The sequence below is a fragment of the Megalobrama amblycephala genome, linkage group LG22 (assembly GCF_018812025.1).
Source record: "Megalobrama amblycephala isolate DHTTF-2021 linkage group LG22, ASM1881202v1, whole genome shotgun sequence".
Classification (NCBI taxonomy): Eukaryota; Metazoa; Chordata; class Actinopteri; order Cypriniformes; family Xenocyprididae; genus Megalobrama; species Megalobrama amblycephala.
This window is the reverse complement of record NC_063065.1, coordinates 12,321,739-12,335,256: the sequence shown is the minus strand read 5'-3', so window position 1 is coordinate 12,335,256 and position 13,518 is coordinate 12,321,739. Positions and strand designations below refer to the sequence as shown.

The following is a 13,518-nucleotide window of genomic DNA, read 5'->3' as shown; positions in this document are numbered from 1 at the left end:
TTTGCTGATCGTCCCGGATCAGTAAGCTGCGACCGGATCATTGATTCAGTCAATTTAATTCATGAATGAATCATTCAAAGTGGTTTTGCAAACTGGATCAACTGATTAATAGAAAACAACTGATTGAAAATAATGATTTGTTTCTAAACTGGACATCAGTTTTTTTTCCCCCCTATAATGTTATGACTTAAAATTGTCTGTTGCTCACATAAAGATTCGAAAGACTTGGAATATAGCGCATAAGTTGTATGGCCTGCACTTAATGCTGCAGTCCTTTTTGAAGCTTAAAAGCTCTAGCCACAATTCATTGTGATTCCATGATTCCAATACATTATTCATAATTTGTTCCTTTCGTGTTTTGTCCGCAAAGAAGTTCGTATGATTTGGAATGACATGAGGGTGAGCAAATGATGACAGAATTTTTATTGTGAGTGAACTTATCCTTCAAACTCAATTGTTGAGGATCCATCCAGTCCAAATGGGTGAGAGAACAAGGCCAAGATGCGGTGAGAGAGTCTCTAAATAGCAGTGTCTCGTATGCCGTTCTCTGTTCTTACATGCTATTTTGTACAAGTACGTTCAGTGCGTCTGAGAAAGACTGAGACAATTTCATCCAACTATTATTTCTACAATCCCATCTTTCATGAAGGGCTACGACTGCTGAATTTTGCTCTATCGTAATTTTTTTTATTTTGGTAATATCATGATTAGATGTAATAAAAACACCAAACTATTCTCTATGAAAATCATTCGGCCATTTTTGAGGTAGTTAGACATTGTCTCTTGTGTGGGGGGGGGGGGGGGGGGGGGGTTTAAGAAAACGGGGTTTATGAAGGACAAACAATAGCATTTAAGGGTCCCATAAAAGGCAAATATAAATATGATGACATTAGTTTCTCATGTATAATGTCCCATTTTGCCAAACAACCTCAAAATTAGAGTAATTTTAAGAGCGGCGCAGCAAGCGAACACAAAATACATCCGTCGGTTAGTTCATGGCCATTCTAGAAATATTAAATTGTCATTAAGGCAACACAGATGAAATTGGATCGGTTGTAATTTCTTCTATTTGTGCGATGCACATACATAATTTATTCAGTCTTGTTTTCGTTTTTTGTTTTTGAGGGCGTCTGTTAAGGCACTACACGTTCAACAGCTCTGTGACCCTGCGATGGAGCGAGAGAAAGAGAGACACACTCAGTCATGCCTCCTGTGAAGTGTTGTCCCTCTTTATAGCGCTTCTGAGCACATTGATTTTACTATAGTTTGGCATTACCTGCGGTAACTAATGCACAGGGGTCTACCCTTCGGGAGCAGCTGGACTTTGCGCATTAATTCGGAGCCCCTGTTTGAGTACGCGACGGCATATGCTGTCTTTTGTCTATTATCCTTCTCGTCTGTTATTCCCAAATATTGACATCGGCCGTTTTTATTAGCGCTAACCGCTCGCTAGCCTCCCAGCCTCATGCACGGCTCTATTTCCTGCTATTGATTGGCTTCTTCAAGCCAGCAGGTAACTGTCCTCTCAGGCTGTCCTGAGGAATCACTTCCAATGACTTTATACGCGCAATTTACACGGTGCGCTTTAAAGAGAATATTATCCTCAATCCAAATCGTTGCCCCCTCCTTCCCCCGACCAGGTCAATATCCCACAATGCAGTGTTTTGTGCCCTGTCATGTGCTTGTTATTAAAAGCAACAGAAATCGACATTTCAGCAATATGTCTCTCATAAAACGATGGTGGCGCAGACAGCCTGTACCCCTTACATGTTATTATAACAGAGCACTGTTGTGGTCTGTTTACATAAGACTTTTCTCTGTGTACGTGTACAAAAGGATCGTTCGTGATGTGCTAAATATAATCCGAACAAGGTTCTCGAAGTAATCCGCGAGCAAAAATGTTCTGCGGCGTGGAATGTTTTTGATTACTCTCAATCAGGCGACAGACAACAAAGAAACTTTCATTTTAAGAATATGAAGTGAAAATAGAAGGCAGAAAACTTTTAACATACCAAATATGGCATTTTGTGCTTTTTTTTTCTTCTGTTTGGAGTTTAAAATGGTTCACATTAAAATGTTCAAAGAATTTTTTTCTTACAAAGGTCAAAAGTATAACATAATTATACTGCATAACGGAGCTATATGAACCACACCGCCTTCAGCTGCAGAAGCAAAGCTGTGCATTTTTTTCCTTTTTGGGGGGGTCAAAGCAGTTTTTATGGAAAAAATAAATGTATATCTTGTTAAATGGACGTCAAATAAGCAGCTGAGTGTTTGTTTAATTTATTCGGCTTTCATTAACCCTGTAATTTGGGTTTGTTTGAGCTGCCTCCTGAGGAGAGTTTTGCTTACGAGTGAGTCAGCCAGTGCAAAACACACAAGCCCACCTGTGAGGACCAGCCTACGCCTTACACGACGACTAAACGCTGTAGTTCAACCTGCTTAAATACCTCTCAGTCCTTGCGAATATAAAAATCAACCCGTGTGACGTGACCGAAATGAGCGGAAACCGCAAACAAATAGCAAGGGATGACTTGTAATTCACGAATGCCAGTGATAACTGTCGTACGCTCGGCTGGACTACCTTAAGAGATTTTTTGCTAAAAAATATTTGCTCTAGCGCTCATAAACAACTTTCTTATTTCTTCCTTTCCCCTGAGCTGAAATGTAGACTGTCACAAAAGGTACATTCATGGGGAAAAAAAAAAAAAGAGAGAGAAGAATCCCCTCACCCAGATCCTCGGTGGCAGGAGATGAGCTGCTCGCTTCCAGAATTAAATTATTTTTAAATGCAGCTTATACATTTTACATGACCTGTGCTTCCTATTCCTCTCTCTCCTTCTCTCTCTCTCTCCTATTTTTTTTTTTTTTTTTTCTCTCTTTTGAAGAGCACAAATGTGGGAGTCAGGATATGAACCCCAGGAATCACAGACTTGCTGAAAGTTACCCGCTCCGGCCTTCTCACACAGCGCTCCTGCCCGAGCCCACCTGAAAGCCCCTGACCTGCTGATTTACCCCCAGTAAAACCTGTCCTGATCCGCCTCCCCCCCCTTCTTGAAAGGACTCGGCGTTGCCCTGCAGAAAAGACAGGACTGCCGGTCGACGCTGCAGACACACAAAGGCAGGTGTGGTAGGCGAACGGCTCGTGTGTTTGTGTTCGAATACTGCGGTTTGCTTTCTGTGCCGTTTCTGTTTGTCTGGGTTTCTCAGTCCCTGTGCCGTGAGGGTGTGTGTATGTCTCTCTCTCTCTCTCTCTCTCTCCGTACAGTCTCCCACCGAGTGTGTGTGTGTGTGTGTGTGTGTCTGGGGTTTAATGCCAGCAGGATAAAAAGGAGGCTTTGCAGACTAAGGTTTGATGTGCTGTTTGTCTTGGTTTGCCTCTCGCTGAGTGTTGTGGGGTGGTTCTTTTGGATTTATCTGCCTTTCCTCTGTTCCCTCCTGTCGAGGAAAGGCAGAGCAGGCGGAATACGGTCCCGGGACATTTAATCTTTAGGGAATTTCATGGTAGTTAGTGCTTGTCATCGATGTAAAATACTGGTGCAGTTCCGTATCGCTCGTCTGAGTGTTTCGGACATATCCAAGGCCACGTTTTCGCTTGTATCGGGTTAGCGTAACACGTTTTGGCTCTTGCGGGAGACTTGAAGCTAAAGATTTTAAGGCTTTTGTGCCTTGTATCTGTTATGTTTATTCAGACCATATGTGTTAGCTTGTGTGGGTGAGTGTTGTTTACATGTGCATTCAGTGTGCGTGGGTGTACGTGTGGACGTACGGATGTGCGCTGAGAAATTTCCCCAGGTCTCTTTATGCCTTGTTTTTTATTGCCATTGAATGTCAGGGAAGTAATCAAACCCATCAGGTCAGTCGGGTCTCAGTCCACTGACAGGCGTACAGTCAGGGGCATTCATTTCAAGAGCGCAGCTGCTTCCACAGTCTGACACGAGTGTGTTGGTCCAAACCCTACCTCTTTAAAGGCTTGTCCAAACATATTTTAATGTGGTTTATATATTTTTAGGCTAGGTCGGACTGTGTGACGTTAGGAAGTTTATGATCTGACAGATGGCTTTTTCTTATTTAAAATTATTATTATTTGGCTAAATGCATCTTATATGGCATGTAATAAATAAATGAATTGACGATGAATGAAGATGTTAAAATGAAACCACAAGACAAAAAAAAAAAAAAAAAAAAAATATCAGTGCCTTTTTAAATCCATACAACATGCAGGTTAATACAAAAAATCATTTGTTAAATAGAATAATCCCCCTCCCTTCAGAGATGACTCTTAGGCCTTCATAAGTGAGCTTTAATATTTTGACAAGCTGTTCAATCAGATGTTTTAAGAACATTAAATGTGGCAGGCTGTCTGCTCCCCAGGTTTCTGTGAAATGGTGTGTTTTCTGTCTTTCGTGACCCATTTTCCTTTGTTCTGTGTACGAACGTAACCAAGACACACGTAACCCCTCCTGAATGATGTCGAGAAGGATTAGACCAGGACCGGGCCCTGACAGACATGCTCATGGAACAGTAAAAGTCGCCTATTCGACAAAACAACTTCCTTTTCCACCACTGCATTCTTAACTATTTTGACATACGGATTATTCTGATTAATAATTTGATTGCCTTGATTATATATATGTATGTGTGTGTGTGTATATATATATATATATATATATGGTCCCACTTGTACTAACATTTAAATTACTCATTTGATACCATGCACTTATTGTGTACATTCATGGTTTTACGTTGCACTTATATTTTAAAAAATACGTGCATGTAATTACATCTGTAATTAATTTCTGTAATTACATTTATAATTACGCTGTTGACACTTCCCTTATACCTTAACCCACCCTTAAACCTACCCATACCACCAAAACTTTCCCTAACCTTACCCACCTCAAGAGCAGCAAGTGTTTTGCAATACTATATATATATATATATATATATATATATATATATATATATTTAAAATATAGTCCAAAATACTGTCCTGCCTTATTAAATGTACCTACATCTTTGCACACATAAATAGCTATTTATTCAAAACTGAAATGCTATTTTCCAGGTGTTACGTTTTTATATTATTGTAGTTTTTTGTGGTACGTGTATATGATTTTTTTTTTTTCGTGTTGTGTAGGCCCAATACATATTGATGTATTTATATCCCTACATTCAATGATATTTTAATAGACTGATTAAAAACACACACACTAGGCTTGTTGATATGTCATGAATTTTTTCTAGTCTTATGAAAAATGTATATAGAACATTTTACTTTATAAAATGCAGCAAGCATTCTCCATAAAAACGTACTTATGTTTGGGGTCTCAGAATACAATCATTTTTCATATCCCATGATATTCTGATTGATCAGGTACGCTCCTGCCGGTCGTTTTGATTTCGTATATTGTTTTTCTACAGCAATATCACTATTTTGGGTAACATTTTACAATGTCATTGTTACATATGTTATATGTGGTTAGTATAGTAATAATCATAAATTATGCATAATTACATGCAACTAACCCTAAATCAAACCTTATTCCTAACCATAACCCTATAGTAAGTACATGTAATATTACTCAGTAATAACAGTGTAACAAAGACACCTTAAAATAAAGTGTTATCCTATTTTGAATAATTGTAATATTGGATAATCTGCTTACTGGGTTTTTATTCAGTCTGAGGAATATATTAAATTACTTGAATGAAATTAAGAAGTGAATTTGAGTAACTGTTATTATTTTTACACATGAACCCCCATACATACCAGCAGACTCAGCTGAACATGAGGGATACGCGTACATGTATATTCCATTTGCATGCAAAAATACATGCATGTGGGTTCATGTAAGCATTTAAGTGTATATGGGCAATGCATATGATGCACCCCAATTCCCACAGACATTAGGCTGTCTCTCCACCTCTCTGCATCCTCTCATCTCTCTCTCGCTCAGAGACACAATCTGCACCACAAGCTCTGTTCTGAGCCTGAGCAGGTTGCTGTCAGTTTAAAAATGACTGTAATAAAAGTGACCATGAAGATGGATTTTGTGATTTTGCGTTTCTAATCAGTCATCTGTGAAGAGGACTTTTGCTTTGATTCAGCAGTGCCCTGACAGGTCAGATTGATAGTGCACAGGGGATAAAAAAAAAGAAGAAGGAGGAGGAGGAGGAGAAGGAGAAGAAGAAGGTTATTAACTGTCTTCCCATTAAAGTTGGGGATCTGGGTCTGTGGCCAGTGAGACAGGCGTGATTTAAGCGGAAACCTCTCTCAGGTGAGAGGAGAGGGAGTCTCATTGTCCAGTCTCACTCCTCACACTTCTGCACCAGCAGATTAGACTCAAATTATCTCCTCTGCAGCCCTGGCTGAGAAAGAGAGAAACCCCTCGCACTGCACGAATGACTGCTTGCATGCATATGGAGTATGTAATCTTATGGCTGATACAAAACAGACACCCACTATTTAAATGTCTTTGCTGTTATTCGGTGCCTTAATGTACTTAAAATACATAAAGGGATCTGTTCAAAAAGATGAATTATTTTATATTTTAGTAATATTATCGCTTAACTTCTAACTCATTCACTCCACAAGCTAGGTGCAACTCGGCTAATAAATGCGTTGCGAGAAAAATTATTCTAAAAACATGCGCATGAAAGACAGCACTGGCAGGAGAGACATATCGCAAATGAATTCAAATCGCACAATGTGTTTTGTGCATCTGACATATCATAGGAAGAAATCAAAGCACAGAAATTGCTCGCTTTAGAAACCCCAGCGAAGGGCTGTCAGCACCTCCTCAACATCAGCGCTTTCAAACAAAGCTCACGGACGGGCGCTTACCTTATGCATGACAATCCATCGACTCTCTTTAACCAATCCACAATCACCTTCATACACCTCCAGCGTGAAGAGGAGACACGCAGATTTTATTAACCCCCCCTCCACCCCTTTTTCCAAGTGTCCTTAGTGCTGCCACTAGTGAAATATCAGTGCAAACAGACTCCAGCCTTTTTCTGAGACACCAAGGAGTCGTTCTCAGCTGTCTGGCCCACGGGTGCATTTTAAATGTGAAAAAGCCTGAGATTCTCGTCCGTGGGATTCAGAGCCGCCAGCTGACTGTCCACAAACCAGCACCGCTACACACGATCCTGCCATGACCACCTTACATAGCAAAGATTTACCAGGAAATATAGAAACATACAAATAATTTGGTTAATTGATGTTTTAGGTGAGTTTTTTTTTTTTGTTGAGGGGACAAGCTTCAGGCCTGGTAAATAAGATATTAAAGGCAATAAATCAATCAGCCAGCCTAACTGATTATTGTAATCAATAAGCAATCTGTCTGGCTAATCAGTTTATCTGACACTTAGACATATGCATTTGTATTATGAATATTTTCACTAAGCTGTTTTCTGAATTGTTTTTCTCTTAATAATTTGTCGTTGATCTTATATATATATATTTATATGAGAATACAATAAATTGTGAAAAGAGCCATTTAGCTGCTCATGTGTGAAGCGTCCTGACATTTTGTTTTTGACTGAGTGCGTTTAATTTGAGGGTGTGATATGGATGTTACACAACAATCAAAACCATTGGATTCAGATGTGTCTGATTCAAATGAGTCAGTGTTTTGACAGATTAGTTCATTTGTTTGGCTAATTGGAATGTAATTCGTTTAAAAAATGCTGTGTTTATAGGATTAATTATGTAGATCCAGATAAAGAATTCGATACACACATTCTCTGATCTTTCCCTAAGATGAAAATATCACATTTAAATATCAATAATTGTAATTTCAAATTATTTTGCGCCTTTTGACATCATCATTTGTATTTTGTTTATATACATTATATATTTATTTTACATCATGTTAATTCCTCAAAATGTATAGTAGCTGATAAAAGTGTAAGTAATATTTCATATTTTACACGCTATAATGAAACGATACCGTGTTGTTCATGTTTCTTATAGGCAAAAAAAATCCAAGCGGCTTGACCAAGTTGACTGTTATCATCCAGTTTGGCTGATGGGTTTAGAATCTGTCATGTTGCCATGGTTTTGCTCTCTTGCCTTTCCTGTGCTGACCAATGGTAACCAGGTAATCCGCTAAATAGAATGCACCACTACGTATGGGGGAGAGGGCAGCTTCTAACCCCCGGGAGAGGCAGAAGAAAACATCCAGCCATGTTAAAGACTCATTTGAACAGGGAAAGCTGGAAATGCAATTATCTAGCACACAAAAAGACAAATAATTTAATAAAGTTCATAAGAAGAAAAGCACAGTTTCTTCTCTGCTTTAGAGCATTAGCCAGAACCCAGTGAAATATACACTCTCCTGAACAGGGGCGATGGTTAGAACTGATATGTGTTGTGAATGATTCTGGTTTTAGTGTGTGTTTAAGTGCAGCCCACTCAGTAGGTGTTCTGGTCATGGGGGCTTAAACTCATATAATAGGGAGAGTACAAACAGCAGGCTTGTTTGTACTTATAGTTAATTAGCTGATTATTGATTGTAACGATTTTGCATCTTTATTAACAATCCTTAGTTTAAAACAAAATAATAGCAATAATTATATAGGGAATTATTTAGATTTAAAAACATGTAAATAATAACAATAATAATTGTTATTATTAACTTTGACATGTGATCAGTGACAATTATTTATTTCTTTGCTTCACACCAAAAAAATGACATAATTAAAAAAATAAACCTCATATTCAAATGATATACTTAATAATCAAACCAGGCGGCTGTACGTTAAGTCGCTCAGCGGATGGAGAATCTCTGGCTTTAGGTTAGATGGCCGGAGATGCAACTCCTGGCCGTTTGTCTATTAAAGAGGGATCAACAATGAAAACCTCCGCACCATGAGGAGCAAAGGGCCAAGTGGGAGGGGGCAGTGGGGGTGAATGGACTCAAAGAGAGGACCAAGTGTGTCTCTGAGAGTGTAGTTTAGTGTACATTTCCCGATGAGATCGACCAGCCAACTGAAGTCACTTTTCAAACAACCATTTTCCCCTCTCAAACGTCTTGCTAAATAGTCCACAGTCACTCTCATTGATTTTCTTTATCAAATAAACAGAATGGCACCGCGTGCCTGGCCGCCTCCCTCATCCGTGATCCCGGGACCCATGCAGCAGCTGGGAGCTCGTGTGAATTTACCACATTTAAAGATAGAATTATCATATTGATGGCTGTCATTAAAACTATGTTGTTTCAGTACAGCAGCCTCTAGCATGTCAGTTAATTATTTTATATATTTATTTAATACTGAAATATAACGCGTAAATATTCAAATGTATTTATTTTCAGTAGGCTACATTGCACGTTGTTGTTATCTGTAAGTATTTTTCTAATATGATAAATATAATTGAATCGCTTATTTATGCTCTCACTGCTCTCTGCCACTTCATTTTGTTTCTCATGAAAGGTGAAAGTCGTGTCTGATACCAGTCTCATGTCGTATATGGATTTTCGTTTATATAATCGATCGAAATGTCCCAATACATTGATCGAAAGTCCAGTGTTTTACAAACAAGCATTTGTGAATCTCGATTTTACGTTGGAAGTGATTTTGCCACGACGCTGTTCACAGATTGTTCACGAAATCGTGTATTTGTTCGTATTAAAACATAAACGCAAATTAATCAAATATTAAATATGAACACACAAACGCATTGTGCTGTGCAGGTCTTATTCTGGTTGAAAATAGCAAGAATGTTCTAATTGTTCAAATCATTCTGAATGACATGTCGTTGCGGTATATGAAATTAAAGTTAGATAAGTCCGCATTGAGGGAGGCTGCACCCAATCCCCAACTTATTTCCCATTTTGTGTTCCAGCATCACCGCGCTCCGCTCTTTTCAATGACAATGTGCCAAATCTAGGCATTTTCAAAAGAGTTTCCATATGCTATAAGCGGAGCATCAGAGAGACAGAGGACACCGGGATGCCCTTTTATACCAAAGGTACAAGCGATTTATTTTCTTTTTGCTGGCGTTTATAAACAAGAGATGGGAATATATAATACTAAAAGGAATATAATGTTTTAAACAGAGTGCATGTGAAATATGTCGGTTTAGTGTAAATGTCATTTTTAAAAGACAAAAGAGAGCTGATCGGATACAGATGGCGGAGATTTTTTTTTTATTATTTTTTTATTTGTGGTGGACGTTAAGCATTTTGTTTTTATGAGAGAACTGTGAGATTCCACTGTGGGACAGTTTTGAAACGAATTGATTTTTGGGGGGGAATCAAATATCTTTTGAATTTGAAATTAATTTTCTTGTGGCGTAGTTTATAAGCTACTTTTGTGGCTTTGTTGTTGTTTACTCAAATTGTGATCAGTTTTGTGAATACTTGGCCATGTCGACTTTGCCACATAATGTCATGAAAAGTGGTTTTATAGCTAATCAATTTGGTTTTAAATACATTTAGATATTTTCGTTCTGATAGCGCATGTTTGGCTACTTTTGTAATATTGCACGGATATTTTTCCATCTTCCACAAATAGTGGAAACTTTCTTGAAGAGTGTGTGTGAGAGAGAATTGAGAATTTTTGAAGGAACTTAATTCTCTGTTAGCGAAGCATTTTGGACAGTGCTTTATGCGGCTACAAAGGGTCAGTTACTGTCAAAACGTGACCTTTCAGACCCCAGAGGGCGCCAGGCGGTTTGGACAAACCTTTCATTTGTGGGGCAGGACAGACATTCACTCCTTCAATACGACTAAAGAACAGAAAAAGAAACCCTTAAGTCATTGTTAGACATCGTACGTTTTAGAAAGACAATTATAAGAAATCACAGGTCGCGAATTGTATGATGATTGCTTTATTGACATTTCACTTAAATCAATATTCATGCAGTTTTTGATAAGTCTCATAGACAACACTTCAGATGTCATTAAAAAGCGAAAAAAGCTTTTGATATTGTTTACATATCCATATAGCTGAGGAAAATACATTGAAATAAGACAATAAACAAATAGGCTAATCACCGATGATAAATGCTAGTCGTTCTACATCACACGCTAGCTTTTACCAAACAACAAAAAAAAAATATAAGAAAAATCTCAATACTTGTACATAACAAAAACACACCGCGACAAAATATCAATCCTGAATTAATTTAAGATGAAATAATACGCAAATTTTCATCAGATAGATAGCCTGAGAGTAAGAAGAGCAGAAAGTACGAGGGTGGACACGAACACGAGCACATTTGAAAGTGCTACAGACTAAGATAAGCACTATCAGCCACGCAGCTTCCACTTTCTCCATTTCACAACCTAAAACAGTTCAAAAGACAGCAAAACTCTTATAAAAACGCTAAATGTATCCGTCAAAGTATACTTGCATAAGAGGTGAGACCTTTAAATCAATAGTTTTAAAGTCCTCCGCGATGAGCAGCAGAAATACAGTCGTCAGTGGCAAATAAATAACCTTTACTCCGCCGCATTTGCTTTGCGTTTATATGAAGGAAAAATCTGAAGCTCTCCGTGTCCTATTGCAAGCTCGTCTCGTTCTTGTTTCTGTTCTCTCGTTCATCCTGCCGAAACACCACTTGGGTCTGGCAGGCATGAGTCCCCCGAGGACTAGAAACAGTGGATCAGGGGTGAAGAAGAAACGCCTCTGTTGACCACCTCTCGCCCATCCAAAGACCCACAGTAGACATGCCAATCCAAGGGCTCGTGTTTTACTGCAAACACAGCTCTGCTATAGCATCCTTATCGTGCGATCCGGAAACAGAGCCTCGCTCAATTCAACCCCTTCGATTTTTTCATAAAGCAGAGCCGATCTTTTGATTTTCTCCACGATTAACATCTTGTCGGGTCTTCTTTCAATGGCGACATTTTAGAAGATCCAAACTAGCTAATCAATCGGAGCATTTGTATGCGAGTATGAATATGAACTAAACGCCTGATGAGTCAAATAGGATGTAAAGTTCATAAGCCATAAGGCTCTTTTACAGTATAGGCTACTGTGAGCTTTAAATTCCGAGGCCCATTTACTGCCAACTTTGAAGATTTATTTTGAACACACTGTATTACTGATACATATTCTGCAAATCAATGGGATATTTGAATCGAATTTACCGTTGCATATAATTTTTATTTGCTAACAAAATGCGTGGTTATACAGTATAGGTATCATCACGTGCCTTAATATCTTTTATAAAGCAAAATAAGCACGTGCAATACAACACAATACAATAACTGAAAATCGTTATAGCTTTTAAAACTGGGGCGATTTGTCCATTTAATCTGCTCAGTATTGTACATTTTACGTGTCAAGCAGATCCATAATCCGACCTGTACAGCATTCACATTTTTCTTATGTGATGTTTTTTCCTTTATTTACATTGCATTTCATTCTTTCATTGAAGACTTGCATACTGTAGTAATAACAAAAACTGCCATTTCAGATTTGTTGTTTTATAACATCATTATTATTATTAATATTGTTTTAAATATTTGGACTATTCCATACATTAAAGACGGATGTTATTGCATCACTAGCGTCCAAATGCCGTTTAAAATCTGTAAATGTTAATGCATCGAAGCGTATGGGGAGATTATATATTTTTAAAAGCTTGAGGAAGCATTGCTGAAAGTACATGATATTTAGGCCGACTGCATTAAAAACAAAATAATTTTTAATAACAGCAGACTAACATTTTAAGAGTGGCATCCTATAACACGTTGTCTTGAATTTATTTATTGATTTTTAGTTAAAAAACGGCTTTGATCACATGTAGGCTATGACTAAAAAAAAAGTCAAAAACAAAACAAAACAAAACAAAAATATTATTGTCCCACCAAATGTTCCAGGCCGTTACAGGACGTCTTGCCCACCGAAAAAGATTTCCCCCCTATTAGATCATTTTAGGAATCTGGCTCGTACAGCCCTTCGGCTCTCCAAGTTGAAACAGCGCGTCATTTGCAATGTGGAGACTGTTGATCACCTCACTAATTACGTCTCTCTCTTTCTGCCTCGCGCTCTCTCTCTCTCTCCCTCCCTCGCGCGCTCACTCCCCCTCTCTCTCTCTCTCTCTCTCTCATTCCCAGAGTGCATATCGAGAATAGACACACAAAGACATGCGCACTCAACTTAATCAGCCATTTTTTTAAACAGGGCTAAAACGATAATAATTAGCAGAATAAAGACATATCGGATTTTCATTTCCTTACCTCCTTTCCCTTACCCCTCCACAACCGAAACTGCTAGGCAGCCGTCGACACATCTTTTACACAACCGGACCCAAAGGATCGACTCTTACTGTAGTATTTACGTTTTTTCCAATAAAGTTGGAGGATTACTGTTACATTTTTTTTCTTTTTATCCTTTTTTTGTTACCTACTTGCGCTACCATTGGATGTGATTTTCTTCAGAAAAAGCAAATATCAAGAGAAGAAGCGGAGGGAACTGCGGGGGAAGAAAGTAAGTTTTTTTTTCCCTTCAACTTTTATTGAGTAGTTGGTGTTAAATTTAGGTCGAGTATTGATTTTC

The 13,518-nt window shown here is 38.4% G+C and overlaps 1 protein-coding gene across 13 annotated transcripts in view; it reads left to right on the top strand.

The window, feature by feature from the left end:
• The window catches only part of zfhx4 (zinc finger homeobox 4), a 293,522-nt gene that overhangs the window by 207,433 nt on the left and 72,571 nt on the right, over positions 1-13,518 (top strand). For 2 of the 13 annotated variants that reach the window (XM_048174505.1, XM_048174492.1), the window contains exon 1: positions 11,906-13,449. The exons of 10 other annotated variants lie outside the window; for them this stretch is intronic. The gene's annotated coding sequence lies outside the window, so the exon portion shown is untranslated. Of the gene's footprint in view, positions 1-9,938; positions 9,980-11,905; positions 13,450-13,518 lie in introns of those variants that run through there. One more of the 13 variants, XM_048174503.1, reaches the window with a different exon arrangement.